At 42.0% G+C, this 15,511-nt stretch overlaps 1 long non-coding RNA gene across 3 annotated transcripts in view; it reads left to right on the top strand.

Moving 5' to 3' along the window:
* The window catches only part of LOC116793920, an 86,581-nt gene that overhangs the window by 41,384 nt on the left and 29,686 nt on the right, over positions 1-15,511 (top strand). For all 3 annotated transcript variants that reach the window (XR_004359638.1, XR_004359636.1, XR_004359637.1), the window contains exons 3-5: positions 2,419-2,531; positions 8,762-8,865; positions 10,510-10,599. This is a non-coding gene — a long non-coding RNA (uncharacterized LOC116793920). The remainder of the gene's footprint in view (positions 1-2,418; positions 2,532-8,761; positions 8,866-10,509; positions 10,600-15,511) is intronic.

Here is a 15,511-nt window from a genome sequence, read left to right as displayed (position 1 = left end):
CAGGGAAATGGTTAATCTATTTTTAACTAAAGCTTACTTTTGTAATCTATCCAGTGCTTAGAGTTCTGTCATTGATCTATGATTTATGTGATTTAAACCACCTCTTGGCTGTAACATTGGTTTCTATCCAAGATGCTGAGCTGAATACTAATTACGAGATCAAATTTATGCTGTTGGGCTGAGCAGCTGAAGGAGCTTTCCAGGCAGGACTCCCTTAAACCAAGCCACCATTGAACATTAGTGAAATATTTGGTGAGGGGGATGGGGAAAAAAAAAAAAAAAAAGCTGAAAAAGGGGGGGAAAAAAAAAAAGCAAGCAGGAAAACTGAAGTGTCCTTTGCAAGCTTTATTATTTTCAGTTCTCCTGCCCGAGTGTTCAGTGCCACGGGCAGATATTCCGTGTGTGTGAGCCTGTGAATATGCACATGGGGCTGTTTTTCCAGCAGAATCTCACTAATTCACCCTAACGATTGGGAAACCCACTGAGAGAAGCCAAATGGCACGAGTGAGCAAACAAATAAATATGATTGAGGATGTTTTATTCCGAGATGTATTTTCTGCCTTTATTTTGACAAGTATCACGTTGTCAGAATGATTTATGGTATTTCAGAGCGTACCAGGAAATGCACTGTAGGATGGGTTCTTACAGTAAGAAAGTCTTGGTAACAATAGCTTTGCTTTACCTCTCCTTAAGGCATTTTTTTGCTGAGAAATAAGCCAAACCCACTAATTTTATAGAAAACACAGGTTTTAGGCTTTCCTTCAGTAAGAATCAGTGACGTTCTTCCATTTAGCTGCACCACCCTTGCAGAAGAGGTCAGGATGGCAGCAATTTTCTTGGGTATAGGGGGGGGGGTCAAAACATGTGCAAACAGCTCGGAATCCAAAATCCAGTCAGAACAAAAATGAAATTTGGAACTGGAATTTTATTGATTATAATAATTTTGGAGAGAAAACATGTTCTGGCGCATCATCTGACTTTCACCTCTGTTGGTACAACGCTGAAGTGTTTCATTTTGGCGATGCTGAAATGGTTTAATTTGTTCAGGGTTCATTTTAATTAATTAATTAATCCTTCCCGTGTTTCCCATATGCTTTGTCTTGTATTTTTTTTTACCATTTTCAGCCTGCCGACGGCATATCATTAAAACACAACATTTTCATAAAATGTTTGCACAAATTCAGTCTCATCTAAATCTTTTCAAGCACCTTTCAGATCTTTTAAGAATCTTTAGCCTTCTTAAAACCGGGGAAAACACTGGAATTTCTCACAGAGCAGGAATTCTGGGTTGGGGCTGTGGAGTGGTGTGTTCTGCCCTCGGGGCTTGGGAAACGCAACCTTGGCCAACGGAGTAAGGTGTAGGTGATGTCCTCAGACAGATCAGGGGAAGGATTGGGATCCTGTTTTGTTTTCCCTGTGTTGCCATTGTTGTCTGGAGCTGGTTGGAGGGGCTGTGTGTGCTGACACCCCCTCCCCTGGCAGAGGTTATGGAGCCAGCAGGTCATCCCGCTCCGGCCGCAGGAGGCCCTTTAGTGGGGAATTAGTTTCCTTTTATCCTTATTCTTGCTCGCTTTAAAAACAAAACCCAAAGCAAATAATAAAAAAAAAAAAAGAGAAAAAACCCCCCACCAACCCAGAAACAGAAATAAAACAAACAGAAAACCTTGAAAAAGTTTCTTCCAAGGGCAATTTTAAATAGCTACCTTTGGTTGTGTGTCTATTGCTTGTGATCTTCTTATTTCTCTCATTTGTAATGTGGAGAAATTAATATTTCAGTTAGATCCTTTTGCCTTTTAAACTGGTATTATTTATAGTCCACTTGGTGTCATATTGGCTTTTTAATGTGCATTGTTACAAACCATTTGCAATGAAAACAATCCCCATTGTGTACATTCGGGGAAAAGTTTCTGAATATCCACATGTACACGTGATACTGGATAGGATGAGCCTGGGGACAGTTTTGTTAAGAGGAACCACAGTTCGTGACCCCACCTGTGTGCTTTGTTCTGCTGTGATGCCCTCCTTACCCACCTCCCCTGTACCTACAGTAGGTTCATCTCTAAACGCTGCCAGCCGTAAATGTAATGAATTTCCTCGCAGTCTTAAATCTGCAAAAATTACTAAAAATCCTGGAGGAGCCCAGGAACACTGAAGACACCCCAACATCATGGCTGTAATTGCAGTCAGGTCACTTTGCCAGCTGACAGTAAGTGCTGGATGTGAGACATTCCCTCACTGCTTATGCGGGGAAATAATTTGCACCATCAGTGATGTTGTTGATCTCGAGTGATATGAGGTAAAACAACAGCAGTGAAGATGGGGCTGGAGTTAATTGCTGTCACGGTCTGAGGGACTTCAAAGGAAGGATTTTACCAGAAGCCTCATTAAATGAGTTGGATATTTTGCTGTGCTGAACAGGTGGCTGAAGTGCTCCAAAGGGAAGGGTTTGAAGATGGGAATCACCTCCGGGACTCTCCGTACCCCTGAAGCTGCCGGGGGGGAGAGGAGCTCCAGCTCCAGGGATACCCAAGGTGGGCCAAGGGGTGTCCATGGGTCAGGGAGGGGTTTGGGAGTCACAGACCCCCAGATACCGCAGTGGTGTCCAAATCCTGAGCAGGTGCTGCTGTGTCTTGGAACCACTGGCTCGTGGGACTGGGGCTGTGGATGTCACACGGGGCTTGTGCGGCCTCAGGACGGTGTCTGTGCCTCATGGCCACGGCTCTGGGTGCCAGGGCAGCCTTTCTGCCCTGCACCAGGGCTTGCTCTCACCTCCACTGTGCTTCTTACACAGCTTTTACAGAGCAAAAAGTCATCGAGGAGGAGAGGAGTCCTCTATAAAATACAGTATAGTAACATTCTAGAGGAAACATATACAATATTATGTGTGTATATATATATATATACACTAAGTGTATGTTCTGCTTTTCCTTTTCTTTCTTTGCAGAAGAACTGTTAAATTAACAATTGTGGCTTTGACAATGATCTGTGGGGGTTTTCACTGAAAGTACAAAAACTAAAATCACAGTGATTTAACACATAAATGTATATTTAAAATGTGATTTCTGCCTGCTGGATAGGTAGATATTGTGTATACCTTCACCTATATATCAATAGTACAAAAGGGAATTTATTTCCTCAGTCATCATAAAATCAGAATAGAATGGTTTGGGTTGGAAAGGACCTGAAAGACCATCCCATTGCACCTCCTGCCATGGGCAGGGACAACTTCCACTAGCCCAGGTTGCTCCAAGCCCCATCCAGCCTGGCTTTGAACATTTCCAGGAATGGGGCAGCCACAGCTTCTCTGGCCAAGGGAATCATGACAAGGGAAATTCAGATTTCCTCTGTCTCTGCTTACATAGGAATGCTCACTAATCCCATACATGTAAAATGGTTTGAAGAGTAAAAGATTTTAAGACAACTCAGGCTGCTGAACATCCAAGAAGAGAAAGACACTCCCCCTATAAAAATGGGTTGTTTGCCCTTGGGAATCTGTTTATCAGCAGCATGAAAAAAATCCCAGCAAACAAACATCAGAGAAATCCAAACCATAACAAGGCAAGATTTGAGATCCCTTCTTAAGGGAGTAGGAACCCCAGAAGAGGTCATGTGCCTTTGAAGCACTGCGTGGTTTTCATGGAAAATGGATATAAGTTAAGATACAAGTTATAAAAAAGAGTAGGAACTCTGTAATTTCTGCAAACCAGTGGAAATTAATAAAACCCAGGGCTAGCTATTAGATAAACCCGAGCAGACAAAGTGTGGGTAACTATCCGTAGAGGGGCTGACATGATGAATGATGATGGATCCAAACTCATCTGAAGTTCTTTAGGAATAATAGCAGCCTCAAGTCATTTCTGTAGGGTACCTAAATGTGCCTGAAACACAACAGTGTGTTGAAGGTTGCATATTATGCTGAGAATGACAAGTATTTATGATTGGAAGGTCTCTGGGTTGGGATTATCAGTTTTTGTGTATCTTTTCTCGGTTCTTTAATCTTTGATTTAAAGACCCATCCAGAGATGGAAAAAAAGGGCTGATTCTTAGAATTACCCCCCAGAGACAGTAAATACCCTCTTACCTCAAGAAAATCAGCAGTGCCTGGTACTACACAGGTGTTTTTCTTTTGGAGTAAGGAATGTCCTCCTTGAGGAAAAGCTGGGGAGAGGCACCTGAAGGGCAGGAAGGAGGGTGGGTGAGGGCTCAGCTCAGCTAAGCTTGGCTCAACTCAACTCCTTCCTAGGAGTGGGAAAGAAAAGTCCTACTGTGCAGTGCCAATTGTGTCCAGTGAGTTTTATGTAAATGCAGTTGCAAATATTGTTGAGTTTGTTTGGGCCTTTTTTTAAGTATTTTTGTTTTTTTTTTTTTAATTTATGGTCGCAGCACTCGTGGTTCAATGTGGCAGCTGAAGACAAATAACAGGTACAAGTGTAAAGAATCAACAGAAATCTGTGTGATCACGAGGGGGATGAAGTGGAGTTTTAGAAGCAAAATGCTCCTTCTGCAGAACTTCTACCTTCCAGTTGTCTTTGTGTCTCCGGAGTGTTGTCGCCTTGTTCCAGCGAGAGCGAGAGATTTTGATTGCAGGTTGTTCTGCAAGCACGACAAACACAATCTGCATTTGTCTCAGCTTTGGAAGGGGAGAAGCTGTGCAATGCACAGATTGATTTGCAAGACCTTAAGGTTTCCAGCTTTCCCTAACCTTTGCTAACAAACTGCAGCAATCTGTTCTTTGAGCGTGTTCCTCCTCCTGGGTCTGTAAGAGCCTTTGAGACAGAGCTCATTTTTCCAGCGTTGACTATAGAGATTTGTGATTTTAGATGTGAATGTCCCTTTCTCAACCCTGCTACCAGTGACCCAGTGCATAGTAAGTGTCTCACATTATAAAGTGGTTATTCACAGAGGGCTCTGACCAGTGCTATCTGGAGGGTGGGAGATGCTTTCCCGGCAGTGGGATGTGGATGTCGTGGGGCAGATCTTCAGCCAGGAGAAAAATCCTGCTTGGTCCTGCAGCTCAATGGGTGTCTGTTAATTCATGTGGAAAATCCGTGACCCCAGGGAGACCACAAAGTTCAGTGTCCTTGAGTGAGGGCCACACTTTGCAGTCAAGATCAAAACGTCTTTCTTCCCAGAGTTCCCTTGCATTTGGATTTTTCTGTAAATCCTTCAAATTGTTTTATACTGAAACCTACAGTATTATTCAGGAATGGATTATTGAGGAATGATCCATGTGTTCTTCCTTTCTCTTTCATTAGGTTATTGAATCTCCATACCCTTAGGAAGATGGAGCCCTGAAATCTCACCTGGATCCTCTGCTCACATGTTGTACTCATCCTGTGTGGAGGTTGAGCTCTGGTATGGCCATTAGTACCCCAGAAAAACTTCAGGACTTCATTTGGTTATCCTTGAAGAGCCTCAATCTTTGATTTTCAGTTCAGTTACACCAAGTTTTTGAGGAAACTCTCTCAGCAGATGGGTTCTGGAGGACAGACAAGGGTCTGGTCTGCCTGTCAAGTGTGTGCTCCAGGCACTTTCCTCTTGTGTTTCAGTGGGAAACAGAGAGGTGGGCTTGCCTTGTGCTGCAGCAAACCCCCTGAGCAGAGGATTTGCAGCTCCTTGGCAGCTCCTTGGCAGCCAAGGCCCTTGAGGCAGTGCAGTTTTCCTCCTCTCCTTTTGAGAGCAGCCAGGTATTTTGAAAGATGAATCATCTGCTGGCACAAAATCTTTCATCCCTTTCTACAGGGGTGTTTGTCTTCTCTTTGGGGGATCAGCCTACAATTAAAACCGTGGCTGTTGTTCACCTCTCAAGGCACAGGGAATGAAAGCAAACAAACCCAAGAGGACAAAGGGCTGTTAAGAAGAGCATTAACCTGGTGACAGTAGTGACATCAGCGTCACTTCTTGGTTATGTAGGAGTTGGGTAGATGTGTGAAGTTTTGCTATTGCACCAAAATGCCTGTTTTCAGCCAGGGAACAAGCCTTTTGTCCATCATTCAGACATGTCAGAGGATCTCCATCTCCCTTTTTAGCCCTTGGTGCTGATCCCATCAGTGCTGGAGGTGATGGCAGGTGTGGAGGGCAATGCCGTGGGGCTCCCTCACTCCTGGCTCATTAACACCCGGTCACTCCACCCTTTAATCCAGTCACCAGTGCCCAAGTGCAGATGTGTTTCACAGCTCTGCCATGTTTGATTGAGTCTGTTATTTGTGTATGCAGCTCTCTTGTGTATTTATTTGTATTTCATGGATGCATAAAAATGTATCTTGGAGACTTTCCCCCCTTCCAGACAGCTTCTCAACAAATCTTCTACTGGGCAGTCAGGCAAAGTTATCTTTACTGCTGTGGATTTTATCAATTCAAAATGTAAACAATTAAAAAAGAAAAGGAGTGGTTTCAGGCAGCAAAGTGGCCCTTGAGCACCTCAGTCAAGTGTTGCTTTTTAGTGCTGAGTTTTTAATTTCTTTTTTTTGACATTATTTTCTTCCACTTGTTGCTTTATGTGAGTCCACAGAACAGATGAAATGAACTACAGAGGAGGAAACGTGGAAGTTGTTGGCACACAAAATGCTGTCAAAGGCAGAAAGCAGGCAAATGGACAGAGGTTTAGTATTTCCCTGCCCATCCCTTCCAATCTCTTTGGTTAATAATGACTTTCCTTACTACATAAAGTAATTGCACATCTAGAAATCAGCAGAAAAACGTAAGTTTGAAAATTTGACTATTCAAGGTGTGATAAAACTTCCCTCTTGAGAAGGTCTGTCACCTTTCATTTGACTTACAAGTGTTGTCTCTCTGGAAAGGTGCTGGGGCCGTGTCACAGTCCTGAGCAGGGAGTGTTATAAATATTTGTGAGTTATTGGGGAAAAGATTTGTGGGTGGTTGTTCACAAACAATCTATTGCTCTCTAGAGGAGGGAGGGGAACCTGCTCTCTGCTCTGCCCAGGTCCTGGGGTGCAAACCAATCTCTTGTGTGCTGCTGACTCCCCACAGAGGGGGTTCCCCCCCGTCGTCCTGGTGGTGACAAGGGCCACCTGGGCCACCTGTGCTGCCCCTTGCTCTCCATCAAGTCCCTTTTCTGGGTCAGATCGAGAACTTGAAAGCCCAGGTCTGTTCCTAGCAGTAAACCCATCAATTATAAACCCTGTACTTATCTGAGAGCCATTTGTGTCATTAACAGTTGGACTCAATGATCTCAGAGGTCTTTTCTGACCTAAATGATCCTATGATTCTTTGATTATCAGGGTACTTAGAACCAATCATTTTAGCTGGAAATACATAATTATCCTTTCCCAAATCTCACCCCAGTTCAGGTATTCCCTCTGGAATGCTCTCCAGGTCTTTCTCCTTTTCACAAGCAAGAAGCCTCATCTCCAAGCAAACACCAACACTGCTGTCTCTCCCAGTTTATCCTGCATGATGTATTTTCTAATTTGTGCTATTTTGACCTTCTCCAGCAGAAGGTGTGGTAGCCCTTCAGTGGAGCACTGTGGAAGTACCCTTGGGTCCTCCTCCCTCAACCAATGAGTGCCCTGTTTCCTTTTCTGTTGTCCTAAAAATAAGAATTACATTGCTCTGTGCCGTCACATCCCTCGGTCAGAGCTTCTTGAAAGCAGCAGGCTGTACTGGAGAGTCAAGCTTCCTGGATTCCATTAACATTTTGTTAATGAAATAGTGCTTTGTCAAAGAGTCTTGAAAACTTAAAAGGGTATTTAAGCTTCTTCCATGAGTCAATACCATGTAATGTCAACATTACCACGAAGGGATAATTCAGAGATGTCACACAAAGCTTGTGTTATGCCATTTGCAGTCTAGCAAAACAGCTCAGCATTTATGTTGTTTAATCCATCTTCGAAAATCTTTTGTTCTGAAAAAGTTTGAGATCAATCTTGTCAGTATTTACTGACACAAAGCTGATGTAAGTCACTGCGCTCCTATTGACTCCATCCGAGTTGTAACGATTTACCCCAGCCTGGAATTAAGCCCAAATTAGGCATATGAAGAACTCAATATCAAAGTTTTAAGGAACACGGAGCTGAATGGAGCAGATCCTGGAAGTGACAGTGTGGATAGAAGTGGAGTGAAGCAAATAGTTTGCAATGATCTGGGGCGGGAGAGACACAACTGGAAGAGACTTCAGGAAACACAACATTGTCTAAAACTTTGCATTGTTGAAATAATGGAATTCCCTGGCTAGAGGCAAAGAGGAAATACAGAAATAGGGAGTTCAGATGTGAGTGCTGGCAGTGACACGAGGGATGTGGGGGCTGAATTCCAAACTGTGTGTGCTGCAGTGCCCTGGCTTTGTGTCACTGTCGCAGTGAGTCTGCTCAAGGTCCATGAAATCCTTCCTTCCATTCCTCCTTCCCTTCTTTTTATAGCATTTCCGTAATCATACCTACCATGGAAGGGAGTTGTTTCATCCTACTGGACACTGCAACAATGCTGTTTGTTTTACCTTTGTACTTTTTAATCCTTTTCCAGTAAAGCTCTGTATAATTGATGTAGTTGAACGTAGTGAACAGTGGCCTCAGCTTGCTTTGTTGAAAATAGAGTGCCTTACTTCATCCTTGGCTGAATCCAAAATGCTCTCTGTGATTATTTCTTGGCTGTGTTGAATCTACTTGAGTTTCAGACTTTGCAGATATATGGGGTCAATTGTGCAATATGTAAAATGACGTGAAGTTCTTCGGAAATAATTCCCATATTTTGCTGGCAAAGGTTTAGTATTTCACTCACGTTTTGGATTTTTGTTTCAAACCAGGCACTGTGCAAGCAGGGGGCATCCCAGACCTGTGGAGGAGCTCAGCAGGAGAAGAATCAGTGGGGGAAAATAGTCCTAATGCTGTGTTGCTGCTGGTGGGTCAGGTATGCCGAGGTAATTTGCAGGTTCTGTGGGAGTCAGGGATACTTTCTGGCTTGATTGCACACAGCAGGAAGAAAAATATCATGAGGCTCCTCATTTGTACTTTTATGCTGTTTTACAACCTGGGAAACATTTGGGGAACAAACCAATTGCTCTTTCTGTGAGGAGCTAAGGGGCCTTGCAGCCTCTTGCTCCAGGTGAGGTCACTGCCGGGGCAGCAGAAGGGAGAATAAAATACGGACAAAAGGAAACACAGTGCAAAAACAGGGTTTGAAACCACCTGAGAGCAGGTTGTCTAGCACAATGTGTGTTCCACCTGTCTTGTATGGAAGGGTCTCAAAACGCTTGGCTTTTTCTGGGAGATGCCTTGTCCAAAGGAGGCTGTACCTGTGTTTATGCAGGACAAGCATAATTTTACAATTAAATTAAATTTTAGCATTGTCTCCCCCATCTCAGTATATTTGATCAGGTGCTTTAAAGGAATAATATATTTGTTAAGTAGGAAAATGTGAAAAAACCACAAATGTCACATAAGAAGTGGAATCAGATATAAAGTTTTGATCCATCTTGTCCTGCTGTTATAAATCAAACTTGGAGGGAGCACCATGAACCTGAAATACCTCAGTCAGCACTGCAGCAAAATGAGCATGGCAATGGAGGGGATGTTTAAATTGAGGTTAAAAGAAAAACAAACCCAGGTACTTATAATAAAAACCAAAATAATAATGATATGGGGAGTAATGCAATCGTACCTGTGAACTGCCATTCGGACACAGGCTGGACCAAAGGCTTTAAAGCTTCTAATAAAAATATAATATAAATGAGGGGAGTCTGACAAAGCAATGCAGGATCATGTGCATTTTAATCTAGTATTTAAAAAAAAAAAAAGAAGAAAAAAAAGTCCTTGAAGAGAGTTGAGACTGAAGAACTGATACAGGAGGTAGAAACTGTGTCCAGAGATTTGTGTCTGTGCCAGTGGACATTTGAAGGAGGAGGGAAGTGGCCACATCAGGTGTGTGATGGCAGTGGGAGCAGGGAGAACCTCTGCTAAGCCAGGGAAAAGGGATCAAATCCCAGAGATGCAACTGCCCTCTCCCAGTAGCAAAATGAGACTCCCTTACAGATGCAGAGCTGATACATCGTACAAAAAATCAGGTGTCACAAAAATTTAATCTAAATTGTTTTTAAAAACGGCAGGTACCTGATACAAAGGCTCTGCAGATAATCTGCAAGACTATTATGCTTCTGCTTCTCTTAAAAATCTTTTTCTGATTTTCTTTACCTCATCAAAGACATTAAACATTTGTAAATCTGCTTGTATGTGAACCTGCATCTCCCCTTGTCTCAGTTCTCCATGTATACATTGAAGAGAATAGTATTTTCATCTGTACTTCTCTGTATTTCCTGTGTAAAGGCTGAATTCTGGGGAAAGCAGCTCTGCATTACTCTGTGTTCAGACAGTGCCCACCCAAGCAGAATCCTTTTGTTGTCCAAGGGCTCCCAGGTCTGGCCAGAGAACAGGTAATTTCTGAGCCAAACAGAATATTTCCTCCAGATTGCATTAACCTGGGTAATTGAAAGAAATCAGTGTTTTTACCACTCTATCATGTGTTGAGCAACTGCTGATTGCAGTTTCCCTGTTCCAGGCAGTTTGAACAGAGGTCTGCGGTGCTCCGGCTCGTTGGGAACTTTTGTGCTCAGACCAGGAGGATGCTACAGATGGAGCTGATCTGTGAGTAAGTTTTCTGGAGGCCATTATGTCTCCTACAGTTTTGGGGTTTTTTTTCCTAAAGGAACCATTGCTCTGTCCCTGTCTGTGTGCGAGGGAGAGAGAGGAAGAGCATCGCTCGAGGGTTTCACTTGTCACGCTGCCTAAATACCCCTTATTTTTAGCTGGAGTCTTCTGAATACGAGATCCCACTACAGGTAGGTGAAGTGACCTCTTTGGGTTTGAATCTGCTCTTCTGTGGCAGATTCGAGGCTGCAGCTTTGAACAGGAGCCCCCTCCTGCTCCGTGCACAGCTCTTTGAATTGGCCCTGTTCCGCTTCTAAGGCTCCCCGGTTGCGAGCGGGGCCCTTTGAAGATGAATGTCCCAGCACAAGGCAAACATGAAACAAAACCTACTCCCTTGTGTCAGAGTGAGCAAGAGATTCCTCAAAGTCCTCCAGCACAATGGTGGCTCTTTGGTGGGTGAGAGGAAATAGGTTCACCCGCTTGTGAGAGCGGAACAAAATTGCACAGGGCTGCGCCTCGGGAAAAGAAAGGGGTTTTTGGGGGGCTCTGCAATGTTCAAGTCTGGCCAAACTTATTTCAACTCGACTTCTTTGGATCTCACTGATGAAGGCAAAACTGCAGTTGTCGGTTTTCCTCCCCCTTACGTTTGCTGCGTGTTCAAGGGGACAGATATGCCATGTCTTCTTGAGGGAGAATATTCTTCTTTGTTTCCATGAAAATCACCACCCCAGCTCCTCAGACTGTGTGTAATCATAATTTCCTGGTACATTTGGGACATGGTGTAGAGCCCCGGGAGCTGAAGGGCCCGGAGGTCCTTGGGAGAGTGGTAAAACTGTAGGAAATGTTTTGTTTTCTGTCCTATTCTGAATATTTCAGTGACAACTGGCACTAAACTATCCATCAATGTGGTTTTTAAACCTGATGGATCTGTTCTTCTGGCCCAGGTGAGCGCTCGTGTAAGATCCAAAAGTTTTCATTTCCATCAGATGGATGAACCCATTTCCTTGAGGGGGTTAATGGGCTTGTAATGCAAAAATTGAACTGATGTCCCGGGAGAGATTAAGTGTAGGAACAGGATGGAAAAGAAACAGTAAAACAGTAAAACAGAAAAAAAAAAAAAACAAAACCAACAAAACAAGAGAGATTTGTTGACAGTGATTGGGGGACATTCTTCTCACCTGTCCTGGATGACTGTGAAAATGCAGATGTGTGAACTCCTCTGAAGTAAATGAGGAAAAGCAGAACCCTCTGGGCCATAATTCTTTTCCATATGTGATAGATCCCTCTTCCTTCCAATCAATTAATTGCATCCTAAAAACATCTATTTCTCCCCATTGACTTTAAAGGGATTTTAGATGACTGGCTCAGATAGAGCTGTCTCCACAGTCAGTGATTAAAGTTGGGTTAGATGAGCTGGCAGACTACAACGGGGTTTTTTTCTCCCTTCATGCCAACCCTAAATCAAAAGGCATCTCATCAGAGTATTATAAAATACAGCCTTCAGAGGGAGAGTCTTCTACTTCCATATTCTGGCATCTGAAGGGAGGAGGGAGACTCCCATCAATTTAGAGAGAGGTAAAGATTTCATCTCCCTCTAGAAATCATGGCCATAATGGGAAATTCAGACATTTATGAGATTTGCTTGGCCAAGGCAGAGCTGAGCTGTGAATGTTTCTGTTTGTCTTTGTAGTACTGCGGCAAAAGCAGAATAAAAGATGATTTTAGGGGTTATTTTCATTCTTCCCCCCCCAGCTTTTTCTTATGCTAATAACCTAGCTCGTACCTGGGAGGAGTCTGTGTGACCTAACAAATTGAAACCTTTACCAGCCCTCTCCCTGTGATTGGAAAATAGGGACAAACTGTGAAATAGGGCTAAATGCAGGTGTTCATTAACGGGGAACATCCCAAAGAAGTATTTCCCAATTCACCAGAGAGGAGTTCTCACCAAAACCTCTTGCAGGTTGTGCCTGGTTTAAATTTGAATGTCAAAACCAGGTAAGATTGGAAGAGATTTAAACAAGTTGCTGGTAATTGATGAATATTTTCCTTGGGTTTCAAAAGTTGGCAAACCTGGTTTGTACTATAAATATGTATGTTTTAAGTCAATGTGGATTTCAAGGACAAGAGAAAGCAGAGCAAGAAGTGACTTATTTTAGGTTTAAATCAGAAAGGGACATTTATTTGTTTCCTCTAAATCTTAATTTCTTGACACAATGGGTAAAGTATCAAATTATTATTTAAACCTACAAATAAAGTGAGGGTCCATCTTCCCATTTATAAGTAATGTTGTTATGCCAGAGGACAGACATGGCTGTATTTTTTCCTAATGGAATCTGCATATCTTTCCCCTGATAGCCCACTGCTGAATATTGATGGTTGCAATAATTGGCCTTTTATTGGTATATTGTGTTTTCTCCGAGATCTTTCAACTTTCGGCAGTAAATCCTTTTCAAGTTTTCCTTCTTTGCTGGTTTAGTGCTTACAAAAGTTGAGAATCTGGAACAGCAGGACTGTGAATAAGACTCACTATTTTGATCTGCTGTATAAATCACATATTGGTAGCTGGTATCTCTAAATTTATATCTTTTTTAGTAGAAATATCTCAGTTGTTTTTGACTATATTTAGCAAGAAAACTCAATCTTTCTCTGCTGTTTTTTCCTCCTATTTGTTCCTGGCTCAGAGGCCTGGTGGCACTCAGTGGATAAATGCAAGAAAATCTAATAGTGCCTTTCTAATATACCCATTTATCTGGTATCATATTTTATTTTAACTCTTCATGCAACTCTATAATCACTACTCTGTTGCTATAATTGGATTTCCAAGTATATTTGTGCCATTAAATTACATCTATAGCTTCTCTATAAACGTATTCAGAGTAATTAGTAATCCTCTAATTTTTAGTGGAGTCATATTTTATATCAACTGTGCTCATTTTTCTCTTCAAATTCTTCAACACATTTGTGCCGATTTTGCTTTTTACACTGGAATTTCTGGCATAAATAATCATTAAGGTTTTTTTTTTTCCCACTGTGAATCTGAACGGAGTCTAATCCAGCTTTCACTGAATTTAATGGTAATCTTTTCACTTACTTCAGTGGAAACTGGATCAAACCAATAGGTTGCAAATTGCATTCAAGGCAAAGTCCCATCTCCTCGTGGAAATAGTTGTGTAACTCACAGTGTTTTGATGGAAGGTGCAAAATAGCTAATTATTTCTATTTTTTTTTCTTACCAGATAATTTATAGGTTCTCCTACCCAACTTATTAATAAGTTATGATATTACTGTAATGTTTAAAAGATTATTTTTAACCTGATTTTTCTGAAAACTTGAAAACCTTTCCACGTAAAGATTTTTATAAGCAGGTCTAGAACTTTGCTTTCCAGACCTTAATTTAACTATCTATTCATCTCCATTAGAATACCTGAAAATTGGGCATTTTTAAGTTTTAAACAATATTTTGTCTTCATTTTAAATTGAAAACTAAACATTTGACATTTTTTTTTACCAGCTCCCTGTTGTGTCAGTTCATTAGTATAATTACTCCTCTTGCTGCTGAATATGAAAACCTGTAAGCACTTCCCTCTAAAAGTGTAATTCCAGCAAATTATGTTCCCAAGTAGGCAGAAATTTATGATGTTCACTTTTTCCAGCGTTTTAATTTTGCCGCTGTGGGGTGGTAACTATATGTGCCAAATAAGATTTTGATTTAAAAAAAAAAAAAAAGCCTCTTGCAACTTGCTTTTTAAAGAGTTATTTTGCTCTTCTGCTCTGCTCCCACTCCCTTGATTAGAGGTTTGTTGCTTTGGTGATGTGCTTCTCCTCCAGGCAGTTAATGATCACAGACAACTCTCTAACCTGTAATTTTGGGGGAAGGTTATTGAGAAGGTGATATGGCAACAATTGTAATTGTTTCTGTAGCTTAGAAATGTCCTTAGTCTTTGCTGGCCACGTATCAGGACTTGGAACTTTGAGTGGAAGTGGTGCCCAGGATTAGAGACACTTTCCCGTGTTATTTATGCCCAAATTGTGCCAGTTTTAAGGCTAGAAAGAACATTGTGAAAGGTGGTAAATTATTTAACTCCTAATAAAACACCAGTGCAGACGGTGCCTGTTCCATCCCAAGCAGAAGGTGACCTTGGTAGGCTTGAGGATGGAGCCCCTTGGATATCCAGGGAAAGATGCTCAGCCAGTGGAGGGATGGCCCTTAATTCCTGGTGTGATTTTTAGAGCCTCAGGAACCTTTTTGAGCTGGAGCATCTTTGCTTTTAGACAGCAGGATAGCAATCACTTGTTTATCCAGCTTTTTGACTGAAAAGAGATAAATTGAACTGTTCGTATTGGAGATTTATTTTATTTTTCCAGCATAGAGGAGAGTTGTTTATGAGCCTTAAATGGAATAAAAACCCTTAATATAGTAATTTCCATGCTAATAATTTGAATGGAGCACCAATGCACCTAAAATTCAACCCCTAAATGCTGCAGTTATTTGCATATTGTGTGGAGGTGCCTCCCCACTACTGGGAGCCACATTCCCACCTCACAGGGACACTCCTCCTTGGAGGCTGGATGTTTCCAGTGGATGCCTACGAGCACTTTGTACAGAAATTTTGTCAAAGAATGACTCGTGCCTTGCCACTTTAAAACCATGGAAACATCACAATGTTCTTTTAGAAATGACTCCAGGAATTAATTGCAAATGACTTATTAATGAAACAAATATTCAGCTGTCACTGGAACTAAACTCCATGATCTGCTTAATGATTATTTTTTGAGAAAACACTTTTGTGTTTGTTTGATCTGCCTCGTGTTAACAGCAGTAGGAAAAGGGGAAAGCATTTGGTGTCAGAGTGGAAACTTGAAACGGGCAAAAAGGAGAGGAAAAACATCAACCAATGACTGGAAAATGGGTG

Source organism: Chiroxiphia lanceolata, chromosome 14, assembly GCF_009829145.1.
Source record: "Chiroxiphia lanceolata isolate bChiLan1 chromosome 14, bChiLan1.pri, whole genome shotgun sequence".
NCBI lineage: Eukaryota > Metazoa > Chordata > Aves > Passeriformes > Pipridae > Chiroxiphia > Chiroxiphia lanceolata.
This window is presented reverse-complemented; position numbering and strand designations above follow the sequence as displayed.